This window comes from Ambystoma mexicanum, chromosome 11, assembly GCF_040938575.1.
Source record: "Ambystoma mexicanum isolate Mex_15411 chromosome 11, UKY_AmexF1_1, whole genome shotgun sequence".
In the NCBI taxonomy this organism is placed as follows: domain Eukaryota; kingdom Metazoa; phylum Chordata; class Amphibia; order Caudata; family Ambystomatidae; genus Ambystoma; species Ambystoma mexicanum.
In genome coordinates this window covers 999528606-999544760 of record NC_090934.1, presented here as the reverse complement: position 1 = coordinate 999544760, position 16155 = coordinate 999528606, and the positions used below count along the sequence as shown (strand labels likewise).

The window sequence follows — 16155 nt, the reverse complement described above, 5'->3', positions numbered from 1 at the left end:
CCCTGGAGTAGTAACTCTAGGGTAAACATACCTAGTGAAGTATCAATAGGTGGGGAGAGGGTGGGTTTAATGAGGTAAAAGTTAATTGTTATCATCTGCTGTTTAGAAAGTATCATTTAAGGTAGGTGAAAAGGATGGTAAAATGTGGTCATTTTGCAAATCCAGTAGCCGGGGGTATGGCTGCAATCTGAGAAAACCTTTGAGAATGGAATATCACTTTCCCAATTCCTATTGTTTCACAGTAAGTCTCAATTGGTGTGTTGACCCATTTTCAGGGGTCCTCATTAGAATGCAATATAAATGGTCTTATATAAAAGCTCACTGTAGTGGATGTTATGTTAGAACTTTTATAAAGCGCAAACTATGACGCCGAGGGGCATCATGGTGCTAAGGCAGAAACCATACAAAAAACAGGAGCCCCACACTAGACTAGGAATTAGGCCATGAATAGCCAGGTTTTCATGGCCCGCCTGAAGCTGAGATGGTCCTCAATAAGGCGGAGGCACAGTTGTGAAGCTGAAACTGAAAAAGAACACTCCTCCGTGCGATCGTGCCTAACGTGAGGAACAGCAAAACAGGCTGTGTGGGCCGACCGCAGAGGGCGAACCGACAAATATCGGCGGAATTTCTCCTGCAAGAAGCCCGGACCGGTACCGTAAAAAAGGCACGGTGCACAATGCATAAAGCCTTAAACTTGATCCGGCTGGCCACAGGGAGGCAATGAAGAATTTTTAAGAATACCTGAGGCTGAGGTGTAACGAGAGGCCCCTGTGGCAAGCTGAGCAGCTGAGTTCTGCAGGAGCTGCAGGCGATGCAACAAATAGGTCGGCTGGGCTAAGTAAAGAGAGTTTCAATAGTCCAGAGAACCAGCAACAGATGGCGAGACCACCAAAGGATGAAGTCCCACGGGTAGAAAGGGAATAACTTTACGAAGAGTGTAGAGTTTGAAATAGACCCCTTGACAAACAGTACTAATTTGAGGAAGCATAGAAAGGGACACCAAAAACGTAATCCCTACGTTTGTAACTGAGGATGGCTGAGGAACAGGGCCCAGCTGTGCCGGCCAGAAGTCGGCTGACCAGAGAGATGCCTCAAGCGGGGCCCCGACAATGAAGACCTCAGTCTTATTGCCACTGAGTCAAAGCCAGTTTGAGCCCATCCAACACAAAATTGCTGCAAAACAGCGACAGCGCATAGCTGTCGATGGGTGCGCCGGATCTAAACGCATGAGAATCTGGGTGTCGTCGCATTGGAATAACACCGAAAGGTAAAGTAGGTAAAGTAGTGCCAGTGGATAAAGGTAGTGCCAGTACAAGTGGCATGTAGTTTGCCAATTAAGGTACCTCAATTAATGGGCTGATGAAGCTGCATGGATATCCCAACATTGGGCGTGCACCCTTTACACAAAGTGAACATTTAGAGGAGGAAAAGGAATTGATTTATGAAGTGCCCGGAGGGCTTGTATAAGTGCTTTTACACATTTCAAACTAACTGAAGGGTCCCCCTCCTTTTGCCATTGGTTTATGTGACAGACAACATAAAGTCGACAACTCTCCAAGTGGCGTGTATGATATGAAAGCCGCTATATTGAATGTGTGCAAAATATATGCTTGCAATGACATCACATGCCAACTCAAGGTATCACTGTTATTGAAGAGAAATATGTCCAATATTATTATCTATACATATAAAACACTTAGGTATGTTTCTGTACTCAGCTGATGCAATTTATCAGTGTTAGGTTGCCCTCTGCTGTCCAAAGGGCAAAGTGCACCTCTGTGTGCCCTTCCACTTCAACAACAGCTATCATTTTAACAAACAGAATGAGCACGGTTCTACATGGTTACCTTCACCTTCCACTATCGCAAACATTCTGAATAATTTCAAGTTACTTCTTTCCACCCCACTTCTCTCCACACGGTGCAGGGCAGTTCCAGTGTCAATGAACAGTTAATTACCGGCTCAACCTTTCATTATCTAAAAAGCAAAACACTGTAGAACAAATGCCTCCTCACAAGCTAAAACTGAAAGTAGGTGCAGTAATTATGCTAATATGCATTCTTGTGCCATCACAGGGACTCTGCAATGGAACAAAGTTGACAATTACGTGTCTACAAAGACACATCATAGAGGCCTGTGTAATTAAGGGATTAAATTTAGATGCTGTTCTTATACCGCGCATACCTGTCATTCCATCTGATACAAATATGCCTTTCAAATGTAAAAGAAGACATTTTCCTATATGTTTAGCCTTTTCAATTACCATTAATAAGTCACAGGGACCTACACCCCCTTCCTGGTAGTGATTGGTGATAATTCCGATATTTAAGAAGAGGGAAAGAAGTGACCCAATGAATTCCCGGCCGATATTGACCTTTAAGATATGCTCGAACAGCGTATGTTAGGCCGGGTCAGCTAGTTTAATTAAAATAAGAGCTGGAAGACATTTGTTAGAACAACAACAGTAATGGATAGTCCAAATATAGTGTAACTGTGTTACCTTCCTAGGGTACGGCCCTAAAGCCCTTTACGGACTAGTACACACCATTCCAATTAAGGCCCTGGATATGGGATGGATCCAGTTAGAAAGATGGCAGGACGCTAAGGAGGAGCCCGGGATGTGATTCCACCAGCAGAGGAGAAGGATGAGCGTACAAAGAATTCCAGCCAATTTGGCTACACCAGAGTCCACAGCAGCCCATCATCAGCAGATGTCTTCCAGGAAATCAGGAGATCAGTGGAATGCATAGGGTCTCCCAAGGATAGTACAGTCACTGCAGGTCTGGCCTACGCCAGCCCTACATTCACATCAAAGGGGAGCACACAATGGTTTTGGTGGCCATCCAATCAGGTTATCCCAGTAGACCACCAAGCACACTGTCCCACTCACAAAAGAGGTTTGGGTAATTTGAACCACTCTACACACAATTAAACACCAACCGAGGATACAGGGGTGGGTCCAAAGTGAATCCCAACAGCACTGCTAACTTGCCTGTTTCTTGACCCACTTTATTCTGGTGTCAGTAGTTGTGTGTTACCTTCGCCATGTGACATGATCCTCTGTCTGAGAAGTTGTTGCTGGGGATATGAGTTGAGTCATCCTCCGGATCCTCCTGAGGATAGTCATCCTCATCCTGATCCTGAAGATCATCTGGGTGAATGAAATCCACCTTCTGTTTTTTAGAGGGTACGAGCTGATATACCCGGCGTTGCCGGGATTCTATTCTCTCATAGGTGCTATCTGTTAGAAGTACCTTAATGTAGCTTTATTCTTTTGCGAAGGCGCTATAAGAAAGGTGAAAAGAAAAATTCACTACATTATTAAAAAAAATAAAATTCTTATGAAGACTACAGAACATAAAACTATGGGCATAAAGTTCAATACAAGCAACATTTAACTTCCGTGGGAGAAACATGGTGATTCCACGTTGATACCAGTGCACTTGCTTGAATGGCCCTGTACCTTGTTGATCGTGATACCGAATGCCAGCCAGACTGGGAACTGTAGGCGCTTGAAACTGTCGGCCTGTCGGAATGAGTGGAATGCAGGGATGAATACATCTTCCCCTTTTCTACTTCGCAGTCGACACTGTTGCTTCAATTACATAGGGCAGCAATTTGTTAAAGTCCATATGCCTATGCTTCACCTGCCATTCGTCTCCCATCCGCCTTCACCTCTCATACCTCTTCACCTCCCATACACCAAGGCTTCGCAAAAAAGCCACAAACCCACAAACAAATTTTGACTTTGATAAATATAGATAGATTGATTGTAAGGATGATATAGGTTGTGAACGTTCAGAAATGGTTTTCTCTTTATCTTTATTCTTCCAAAGGTCTGGCACCTGTAGCATGTTAGTATTGAAGGTTCTTTTGCACAGACTGGCCTAGGCAAGGCAGGAGCACTTGCGAGAAAATTGGAACCCCCATTCCCTTCTTCTTTCTCCTCCTGGGGACAGAACTCTTGCCTTTCTTGCTCCTTCTCCAAGGAGAATTCAAGTAAACTTTTCTGTTGTAGATAGGATGCTAATGGTTGACACATTTCTCTGTATGAACTCGACAATGAGTGCTTCTTTGGCATGGCAGAGGTTGTCTTGGGTTCTGTTATGTTTAGCCTTAGAGGAGGGGTACTTCCCATTGTTTTATACGTGCTTAGTGAAAACTGTGTAGAGGGCTTTCAGGGTGTACTCGGCTGAACTGAGCATTTTTATGAAATTTCAGCTTGGAAGAAGTCTTGACCTCAGGTCTACTCAGAGTCTTGATCTGGTCAGTGTCCGAAATGCTTGGCGCTAACCGTCATTCATTGGCACATGTGCAGGTATGACCTTCTGGCCTTGGATTGGAAACTTTATTATGTTTTACAGTCATATGAATGCCAGGAGATGCCCCGTAGGGCACTTTGAATATGGGGCCTGACAGTGAGGACTTTGGCTTTTAAGCCTCTTTTGAAGGCAGAGAAGGGAGGTGCTGCCTCTCCTTTCAGTGGCACTACCTCTTCGGATGTTGAGGATTTGTGCTGGTCTATACCTACGCCTGCAAAGTATAGGCTTCCTAGCATTTAGTTCAACGCCCCTGAGTGTCTTGGGTTTGGAACACTTACAAGCTGAACAATTCTCCTCTGCATGTTCCCTTGGATTAAAGATTGCCCACGCTAATAGCTCAGGAAAGTCTTCATTCTATTAAAGACAAGGAGGCGAGCATTATGCTTATTCTTTCTTTAATACTGCCAATTCAGCATTTTAAAATTTCAACTTTAACTTTTTTTTTTAGTTTTTCTTGCATAACATCAGGAAAACAAATGCAAAAGTTACAAGATCCTCCTCAGAAACAAATTTCCCAACATGTCCGTGAACCACAACTCCCATGATCCTGAGGTCCTTTGCAGTCCTGACCTCCTCTTTCCCACCAATACGGACACAGGTCGGGGTATAAACTCTCCCCCCTCTCAGGTCCCTTCCTCTTTCTTTGCCCTCAGAGTCTAAATCCGCAGAACTTAACAGTCCAACTTGTGCCATCAGATCTGCCGTGATCCATAGCTGACTTATCCAAACAGTCCAAAAGGGACAACTCGCTAGGACAAAACTTGTTCCTTAACCAACATGCTCACAACGTCTTCTGGTCGTCTCCTACAAGAATAGAAAACATTTACATGAGGGCGGGCATGATTCCAAAATGTTTCAAAGTTTAGCACATTTAATCATTCTTATCATTAATTTGGGTGGGATATAATGCTCGCCTCCTTGTCTTTAATAGAATGAAGACTTTCCTGAGCTATTAGCATGGGCAATCTTTATTCTATGACAAGACAGGAGGCTTGCATTATTCTTGTTCAAAGCTTGCTACAACTCTACGCGGTATATCAGATACTGGTTTGAAATAAAACGTCTTAAAAGTAGACTCAGAAGACCAATCTGCAGACTTCATAATATCCTGCAATGACACTCCTGACTTGAACGCTCTAGAAGCCATCGCCCCTCTAGCCGAATGAGCTCCAAATAAGGATAAGTCTATTCCTGCCCATTGCATCACCTCCCTCACCCATCTCGCAATAGTCGCTGTGGCTACTGCGTGATGAGGCTTTCTATGCGCTATAAGCAATTGTGTTACGCCTCGCGGTCTAATCTGCGCTGTTGCCGCCTCATAATCTTTAATACATTGTGCTACGCATAGCTTCTTATTTCCTGTAAAATAGGGATATGAAATCACTCTGGAATCGGTCTTGGTCCTTTTAACTATAGAAAAAGCTACACCCTCTGGATAAAATATTTTCCTATCAATCTCTAATGCCTTCACGTCTGATACTCTCCGACAGGCTACAAGACACAGAAGCATAGCTAATTTGCCTGATAACTGAGATCGAGACAAAGCGTCATTCTCCGGCCATCTAAGGAATAAGTGAAACACGTCTCTGACGTCCCAAAGAACTGCATACTTGGGTTCGGGAGGCCTATGCAATTTCATGCCTTTGAGGAGCCGTAGTACGGCCGGATATTCTCCTGTCGGCCTACCTTCCACCTTGTTATGTCCCGCTGAAATTGCTGATCTGTACACTCCTATGGTTCTGTAGGCACCACCCTCCTGAAACCTTAAAGCTGGGAAATTGAGGATGTGCACTTAAGGGGCTGAAACGGGATCCAGGCTATGCTCCGAACACCATCGCGCCCCACTGTCCCACGCTGAGTTATAGCTCCTAACGGCGGAAGGCACCCAGGAATCTCGGATACAGTCTGCAGCGAATTCCGAAATTCCTGGCAAGTTGCATCGCCTCCTGAAACCCTGCATGCTATAAGCAGTAGGGATCCCGCTTCTATCAACGGGTGAGTACGACCGGTCGGGTCTAGTAGAAGGTCCTGCCTGGTTGGAACTATCCTCGGAAAATCCGTAGAAAGTTCCATCGCTACTGGAAACCAGGCCCGCACTCTCCAGCATGGCAGCACTATCACCACCTCCGCCTTATTTCTGCAGATTTTGGCTAGAGCTCTCGCGATCATCACGAATGGTGGCAAGGCGTAATGGACTGCTCCGTTCCATGACTGCAGGAAGGCGTCTGTACCCGCTGCAACCGGGTCTATCCTCCAGCTGTAGTACCGCGGTGTCTGCGCATTCAGCCTGGAGGCAAATAGATCTATCTCTAGGGGTCCCCATATCTCTTGTAGACGCTTGAAAATCAAGGGATGTAGTCTCCAATTGCTGGAGTCTACAAGATACCGAGAATTCCAGTCTGCTATGCTGTTCTGACTCCCTGGGAGATATTCTGCGGTTACTGCGATGTTGTTCTGAAGGCAATAATGCCACAAATCTTTCACTAACTTCACTGGCATCCTGGAGTTCGTTCCTCCTACCTTGTTGATGTACTGGACTGCTGAGATGTCCATCTAGAGCAGTACACAACATCTTACTCTGTCCTTCGTAAAAGCTCGAACCGTGAAGGAACCCGCTAGAAGCTCGAGGCAATTTATGTGCAGACTCAATTCCTCTTCTGACCATTTCCCCCCTGTCTGAATTTGTTGGCTGTTGGCTCCCCAGCCTGATCTGCTCGCATCCGACTCTATGGTCAACTCTGGCATATCTCTGAAAATCGCCCGTCCATTCCAGGCTTCCATATTCTCTAGCCACCATTGAAGCTCTGCTATGGCTTCCTGATCTAGTTCCACTATCTGATGGTACTTCATTTTCAGCCGCTGTAGCGCCCGATAGTGTAACGGCCCCGGAAAAATAGCTTGAATGGATACTGCTAGCAGCCCTACCACTCTGGCAAGCTGTCGAAGGGAAATAGCTCGCTTCGCTAACACTGCTCTGACCTCTTTCTTTATCGCTCTGACCTTGGGGCTCGGGAGCTCCAAAACCGCTCTCACTATCTATGGTGAAGCCTAAAAATTCCAGTCTCTGAACTGGTGCTAATTGTGATTTCTCTAAATTCACCAAGAACCCCAGAGAGGATAGAAAATTGAATATCCATCGCACATCGCCCGTGAGAGTATCTTTGTCGGATCCCATCACTAGGATATCGTCTATAGATGATCATACGCACTACCCTCTCTCTGATAGCTGCGCCTACTGGCTTCATCACTTTCGTGAAGGCCCACGGGGCTGACGCTAGGCCGAATGGAAGACAAGTGAAGCGCCAAATCTCCTCCTCCCATCGAAACCTCAGATACTTCCGAAATGCTGCTGCTATCGGAATCGTTAGATAAGCATCGTTGAGGTCTAGCCGTGCTAGCCAATCTCCTGAACGCAATAGGTCTCGAAGGAGGTGAATGCCCTCCATTTTGAAATGATTGTACTCTAACCAGCTGTTCCGCTCTTTCAGGTTTATGATGTGACGAACCTTTTCTCCTCTGCGCACCAGAAACATGTTGCTGAGGAATCCTTGGTCCACTACGCTCTCGCGCTCTATCGCTTTCTTTTTTACTAAACCTAATAATTTGCTGTGCAAAAGCGCTTGCTCTTCCCGTGGCATGAAAATGGGAAAGGGCTCTCTGACTTGCACGGGGGTGTCTGTGAAATCTAGCTGAAGCCCCACTACTGCCTTTAATACCCAAGCATTGCTTGATAAAGCTTGCCACTGCTTCAGAAAGCGGAGTGTCCTCCCTCCGATAGGAACATTTGGTGTACTCACCGCCTGCTGCACTGGGTTGGCGGAAAGAGCCTCTCCCTCTGCGACCTCTCGGATGTCTCCCTCTGGACGGGAAGAAGGTGTCTTTTGGTGCCCTTCCCAATACTGGGCGCGTGGGCCTTGAGGTCTTCGCTGATAGTTGTAACGACCGGACAAGCGACCTCTGAAGTGTCCGGCCCCGGCAAAAACACGCTCAGGGAAAATGTTTCTTATAGAGCTCTGTGCTCTCTCGAGGGCTGTGTACGTGCCCACAAACTGGGACATCTCATTAGCAAAGGCTTCCCCGAAAAGGTGTTTGGCGCCCTCACCGGCTTCGTATTTGGCCAGGTCGCTGAGTTTTTTTATCAATCTTTAAGAGGACTCCTGTTCTCCTCTCCGATGAAAAGGAGCAGTTGGCGTTGCCCAATAGGCACACCGCCCTCTGTGCCCAGTTCCCCAATGCTTGAACATCCACCGGGGTACCGGTGTCTTTTGCCTTCTCAACCAAATCCATGATTTTTGCCAGCAGACCAGCCAAATCCAGGAGCTTGTCTTGACAGCCTTTCCAAGTGCGATCTACACCCTTCCTGATGTCTTGCGCAGATTTAGTAACAAAGGTGACCATCTTTGGGTCCAAGTCCAGAGTGTCCGCTAATCTTCCCGGCAATTCCAGTCTAGGGCATTCCGACCGCATGCAGGATCGGACCTCTCTGTCAAGGGGCTTCCTGAAATGCTGTGACATATACAGTGCCACCCTGGGCGAGGGCACCCATTCAGATGACTTAGGGTGCCTAATGGTCTCCGGGTCGAACATATCCACCACGCTGTCCTCTTCGTCGTGGGTACTTCGTGCAATAGTCTCCACCATCTCTTCCTCCTCACCACCTTCATCGTCGGGGGCATAGCCTTCTTCATAATCCCTTAAATTGTCCACCCCTAGGGCAGGGGGTCTATCATGACACTCAGCCATTTTAGCTAGAAAAGCCTCCTTTAATCTGGCGACAGGGTCGCTCTGACTTTGGGGGATAGCGTTATCCCTATCATCTGTGCCCGCAGGGGTCAAAGAGTCTGGGCTCTCTCAGGCTTTCTTACACCCCTTCTTATCAACCCTTTTACGAGGGTGTCCAGCTGACGTCCCTTCCCCAGGGCTATCTGCCGTCTCTTCCTGGCAGCTAGTTGTTCACGCTGCTCAGCCAAGCATGCTTCTAGCATGTCCAACCTTTGTGTTAAAGGCTGCACCACTTGAGAGACCGCTTGAGTCAGGGAATCACCCAGTAATCTTTTAAAACTGAGAGACAAATCATCATCCTGCCATGAGTGGTCTTACCACTCCCGATCACTCCACTCAGGTGTGGTGGATTGGGAGTCTCCGGGGTGTGATGAATGAGCCATAGTTCCCTTGTTAGCAGAGCTAACTGCCTGGGGTCAGCTTGTTAATAAGGCTCTTAATCCGAGGCAAGCTCCGTACCCTCTGAGCTTCTCTAGCTTGCTTTCGTGCGTGTAACACAATGTGCTATGCAGCTCACTGAGTAAAATTCTATATCCATATATTTGGTTTTTTTTTCAAAATTATTCAGAAAATCAACCCTCCGACTCTCCGCTACGTTTCACTGTCATCCGCGGTGAAAAACGAGCGTTGGAGAGCCGAGGGAATGCTGGGAAGGCTCGTCCGAAGGTTCTCGGTCTGCTGGGTCCTAAAAACCCCTGAATACGGCGGCTCGAGCGGACTTCCGGCCTACGCGCATAGGGAAGCCTCTGCTCCGCCGGGTCCTTGTGCCTTTGTGTTCGGCAGCGTGGACTTCGCGACCACTCACACACTGAGAATGGGGCGGCTGCCAGGGCAGCGGCTTGGCTCGCGGCTCCACCCCGCTTCTCCTCCTTTCAGGAAAACAAGCGCAAATGAGACAAGGAACGCGCGGATAGACGAACTGAAAACATATTCCTCACAGATGCGCACCTGAATACTAGCGCTCATATAAGAATACCTTCTCACTACGCCATAGCGCTACCGCACATACATTAAATGACTAGAGTAAAAGTGCTCAATACTGACAAAACCAAATGAACAAGTAAGGTAAACACTTATCTCTGTGGCTACAAAAAGGAAGAGGAAGGGACCTGAGAGGGGGGAAAGTTTATACCCCGACCTGTGTCCGGATTGGTGGGAAAGAGGAGGTCAGGACTGCAAAGGACCTCAGGATCATGGGAGTTGTGGTTCACGGATATGTTGGGAAATTTGTTTCTGAGGGGGATCTTGTAACTTTTGCATTTGTTTTCCTGATGTTACGCAAGAAAAACTAAAAACAAAAAGTTAAAGTTGAAATTTTAAAATGCTGAATCGATAGTATTAAAGAAAGAATAAGCATAATGCGAGCCTCCTGTCTTGTCATTGAATACACTGATTGCACACAGTATGTGTATCCTTTCAAGGGCATTCAGTGTTACACTTTGGGCAGAATTTAAATGGACTATTCTCCATATGTAAGGACGGAATCAGGACTAGCCATTAGTGTAGGTCTGATTGTGTGTGGATCTAATGCCGATGGGCTGATTCAGTCAAAGGCAGGTGTTGCTGGTGCAATGATTGGCAACAGTGTGCAGCATTGAAAGTATGTTCATAGTCATTAAGTGCATCGAAAAGCAGCCTGAGTCAAAAATACTTTGTGTTGTCTCACTGTCACCAACCAAAACCCAATCTGAGGACGTTGATGCATGAGGGCTCATAGTTACCTGTACACATAGTGTAAGGATAGTGTGATAGGTGCACCCGGTCGATGCTTCTTTTTCTTGATGTCAAGAACTTGTACTACTCTTAACCAACCACTAGATGGTAGCTTTTGCAAAACATGTGAATCGAAACAAATTCACAAGCCTCAGAAATGTAAATATATTTATTCCAGGTCAGCGATATAAACCTTATGGTTAGGTTAGACTGATATTAACAGCACTGTTTGCAATGCTTAAAGCTTTGGTGTAGTTCAATGAATCTGCACAAAACATTGTAAAAAAATAAAAATATAGACTCGACCTTTTTTAGACTTTTGTTTGGCTCCCAGGATGATTCACTGTGAAAGTGTTCTGTGGAGTAGGCTATAAATATAAAGGTTAAAGATAAGTAAAAGTAACTGGTCAGAATATAAGAGAAGCACAAACTGTGATCACACAGGGTCATGTCAATCTTCAACTTTCCCGCAACTGGACTTTTAGAGAGACTTGCAGGCTCTTAAATCACAATAACAGCCATGCACAATATTAGTTTATGGCCCAATACAAGTCCGTGGCCCAATGCAAGTCCATGGAGGTAACTACAAGGTTGGAACACCGGGCCCCATGAAAGAGAGGAAACAAAGAAGATCACGAGAAGGGTGAGGTGACTTCACTGAAGAGAGCATGACTCAGAAGATGACTAAGCACTACTCTGCTCTGGGGATTTGAAAGAGGAGCTCTGACATCAGCAGTCAGAGAAGTCTCTGGTCCTGGCTGGATTAGCAAGGTCAGCAACTGAAGATTGATTTTGGACCCAAGAGAACAAAGATTCCCAGATGAGTCAAGCAACCCCAATAGGAGATCCAGTCAATGAAAGCAGCCCAAGGTGTTGTACTCTCTCTGCTTACAGCGTGGAGTGCCTGAAATAGCAGGCAGAGTGGTCTTGGTGCTTTCCTCAATAGGCAAGGTCAGCAACGACCGGCCTTTCAGTCGTAATAATAGGACAAAGACTTCAGGCAGAGCCCAAGGACCCCATTGAGAAAGAGAGGTTCTAGAAAATAGCATCTGTGTTAAACAGCATGCCACCTGGAGGGGTGATGTCAACAACAGAAGTACCAAGCTTCCAAAGAACAATACTAAAATCTCAAGTGAAACTGGGGGATCCCAAAATGAAGGGATCGGAGCACCAGTGTTCAGAATGCGAGGACTGCATGTCCATGACAGCGAAAGCCTTGAAGGAGCGTAAGGGGAAGCTCGAAAGAGGTAAGACTCTTAAAACCTCTAAAACTCCTTCGAAAGTTTCCTCGGCAGAGTCGAGACATTCGTCTCCTCTCCGTCACGGTAAACATTCTCGTTCGAGGTCTCGAAGTAGTTCCCATCATTCTTCGAGATCCAGACATTCGAAAAAGAGGCATCGAGGATCTCCCTCTTCTTGGTCTTCTTCTGTTTCCCCTGAAAGGGTCACCTGCCCCACAAAACATAGCTCTCCAGCCAAGTGGGAGGAATTCCGAAAAGGATGCTTAGCGTCTTCGAGAAAGCGGCCTCAAACCCCTCGGAGACGGCTAAAGGTGATACCCTGGGTGAAAGACCTGAAAAGTCGAAATGCGGCGAGTCGTTGCACCCGGCAAAAGAAACTGCTCGAGAGCATTACGAACCCTCGAGAAAAAGCAGTAAGACTGCATCATCGACGCCTTTGTCGAAGGCCCCTTCGACTCATAAATCTGCGTCATCGACGCCCTTATCGAAGGGCCCATCGACGCATAGATCGGTCGCTGCGGATGTCGACTCCGATAAAGGAGAAACCTTCGACTGTAACTACCTTGCAGTCAATAGTCATACCGCGGGCTCCCATCATGACCTCGAGAATGTCGTCGATAACCTCGACGACTCCGAGTAGGATTCCGATCCTCTCGAGTTCTTCGAGGTCACTTCATACCTTTTCGATGCCCTTTTCGGTTTCTTCGAAGCCTTTGACGTCTGCGTCGACGACGTTGACGTTTTCTCAACCAGTTACCACAAGCTTAGCCCCTTCTGTTTTAGAAATGGGTTTTAAGCCTTTTCCAAGGTCAGGTGAGGATTCTGATCAGGAAAGACCTTTTGGGTTGCAGAGAACTACAACACCTGTACCAGAGGAATTTATCTCTGAAGAAAATAGGTTGAAGGACTTGCAAGATTCCTTGCATGATGCAAGTGGGTTGGATACTTCCCCAGAAGCAGAATTTGCCAAACCAGACCCAGGGGAACATGCTGAGACCCCTTATAGAACTTTAATGGCCAGAATAATATAATTCATGGGTTGGTCTACACCTTTACCTACTTTTCAACAAGATGACCTTACAGACATCTTGATTAAAGGCCCACAGGAAGATCCTGTGGTTCCATTCAATTCTGCATTGCAGAGGAAAATATCGTCTAACTGGGAAACTCCTGAGGTTATCCCGGCAGTTAACAAGAAACTATCTGCCAAATATAGGGTATCTGCTTCTGACCCTGAATATTTGCCAAAACATCCAACTCCAGAGAGTCTAGTTGTTCAAGCAGCAACTTCATCGGACAGTAGATCTGCATACCCTACTGTTCCACAAGACAGGGATGACAAGAGATTTGACGCTATGTCAAAAAAGGTCTTTTCTGCATGTAGCATGGCACTTAAATCCATTAATGCTACTTGTACGCTTGCAAGATTCAGCCATACACTTTGGGAGTGTGCTTCATCAGCGGCTGACTGCCTCCCGGAAGCAGAAGAAAGGGAAGCTTTTTTGAACATCATTAAAGATGGTAAAGACGCAATGTGCGAATCCCTTCAAAATGGCATTGATTCTGCTGACAGTATCAGCAAGGCCATGGCGGCAAGTACTACAATTCGCAGGTTTGCATGGTTACGAAAGTCTGGTTTTGCTCCGGATGTTGAGGCCAGACTTTTGAATATGCCCTTTGACGGCTCTTCTTTATTTGGTAAAAAGGCTGATGACAGTCTAGAGAAGTTACAAACATCTAATGCAGCAGCAAAATCCCTTGGAGCTGCAATACGTCAAACTCCCTATCGCCCCTCAGGAACCTCTTGGAGAGGTAGGTCCTTTTGTTTCTATTCCGCATTCGGGAGAGGAAGGGGACAGCCGGCTCAAAGAGGCCAAAAGAAATTCACCCGAGGTGGACGGGTTAAAAGTACAAAAGCCGCAGCAGCAGAAGGTGCCTTGTTACCCTCGGCATCTGCATCAGCCGCTTCTAAACCGCTCTGAGGACTGTCCTCACAAAACACCATTAGGGGGCAGGTTAACTTAACATCTGACGGAATGGCAGGCTATTACATCAGATGCTTGGGCATTGGAGACAGTTGCCCAAGGTTACTGCCTGCCTTTCCTACGCACCCCTCAGAGTCATCCACCGGGGAACAACTCTTTGAAGTTTCCAGATCTGCTCCTTTTGCAGGAGATTCTAGACCTACTAGAGAAAGGTGCCATAGAACCGGTACCTATAGCGGAGAGGAACAAGGGTTGGTATTCCCCCTATTTCTTGATACCGAAGAAGGTCGGAGGACAGAGACCCATATTGGACTTAAGAGAATTGAACAAATTCCTCAGGAAGGACAAGTTCAAGATGGTAACTCTCTCTCAGATCCTTCAAGCCCTCCAGCTTCAGGACTGGCTGGTATCTCTGGACCTTCAGGATGCTTATTTCCATGTGCCAATCCATCTCAAACAGGAAATACCTGAGGTTCGCAATTGGCAACTCTCACTATCAATTTCGAGTACTGCCATTTGGGCTGACCTCCGCCCGAGGGTCTTCACCAAGCTAATGTTGGTAGTGGCTGCAAGTCTAAGGAGGGAAGGGATCCACGTCTATCCCTACCTAGACGATTGGTTGATCAGAGCAGTATCTTCGTAACAAGCTCAGATCCAACTAGATTATGTCTGCCACTTCCTTCACAAACTGGGCTTCTCCCTGAATTTAAAGAAGTCACAGATGATACCATCACAGAGACTCCAGTTCATTGGAGATGTCCTGGACACTTCCCTGGGGAAAGCCTTGCCACCAGAGCTGAGGGCTCAAGATATTCTGCAGATGGTCACCAAGTTTCAAAATGCCCAACGTCTCCCAGCCATCGACTTTTTGAGGTTGCTAGGCCTCATGGCATCCTGCATTTTCCTTGTGCCAGAGGCTCACCTGAGAATGAGATCTCTCCAGTGGGCACTAAGAACTCAGTGGTCCAATTCTCAGGAAGAATGACAGATCTCCTTCAGGTTCCAGACAAGGTGGCTCGAGACCTTCAGTGGTGGGCCTGTCAGGAGAACATTTTGAAAGAACTGTTTTGGCAACCATGGCCGCAGATAACAGTAGTCACGGATGCCTCACTCACGGGTTGGGGAGCCCATGCCAACGACTTGACCATCAGCGGTCGTTGGTCTCCATCGGAGTCCAGACTACATATCAACCTGTTAGAGCTGAGAGCAATCAGACTAGTGCTGGAGGCTTTTCTGCCATCTGTACAAGGGAAAAATGTCCTGATAATGACGGACATCACAGTGGCCATGCACTACCTCAGCAAAAGAGGAGGTGTAGGATCACTGCCTCTATGCAGAGAGGCGATGCAGCTCTAGTTTTGGGCAATCCAAGAAGGAATCTCTCTATCGGCAGTTCACTTAGCCGGAGAGAAGAACTTGACAGCGGACGCTCTGAGCAGGCAGAACACAGTCTCTCACAAGTGGGAGATAGCTCAGGAAGTCCTTCAAGAGATCTTCGCCCGTTGGGGAACCCCTCAAGTGGATCTGTTCACCACCAGTATCAACAGGAAGTGCGATCAGTTTTGTTCAAGGGAATGTCCCCCGAGAGGAGCTCTAGGGGACGGGTTCGTAGTGGACTGGGAGTTTCCACTTCTGTATGCGTTTCCTCCAGTCCCTGTCATTCCTCAGATGATCAGGAGGTTGAGAAGATTCCGGAAGACTATGATCCTAATTGCCCCAGACTGGGCCAGGAGAATGTGGTACCCGGACCTTCCGGACATGTCCATCTGCCCTCCAATTCGTCTTCCACACAGGGAGGATCTTCTCTCACAGAAGGGAGGTCAGGCTCTCCATCCAGACATCAGAACCCTCAACCTTCACGCTTGGTTTCTGAAAGGTTGAAATACAAGGATTGGGACCTCCCAGATGACGTCATGGAGGTGTTGCTTTCAGCCAGAAGGCCAGCAAAAAAAACTTTATACCGCTGCCGCTGGAACAAATTCTGCAGCTGGTGTAGAGAAAAGGATATTGACCCCTTTTCATGTGGTACACCAATGGTGCTATCCTTTCTACTCTATTTGGCAAATTCAGGTCTTCAAGTTGGTACAATCAAGGGCTACCTTGCAGCGCTGT

The 16155-nt window shown here is 46.9% G+C and overlaps 1 protein-coding gene across 1 annotated transcript in view; it reads left to right on the top strand.

The window, feature by feature from the left end:
- Nucleotides 1–16155, top strand: part of FRMD5 (FERM domain containing 5) — a 914572-nt gene that overhangs the window by 724315 nt on the left and 174102 nt on the right. The gene's annotated exons all lie outside the window — the stretch shown is intronic.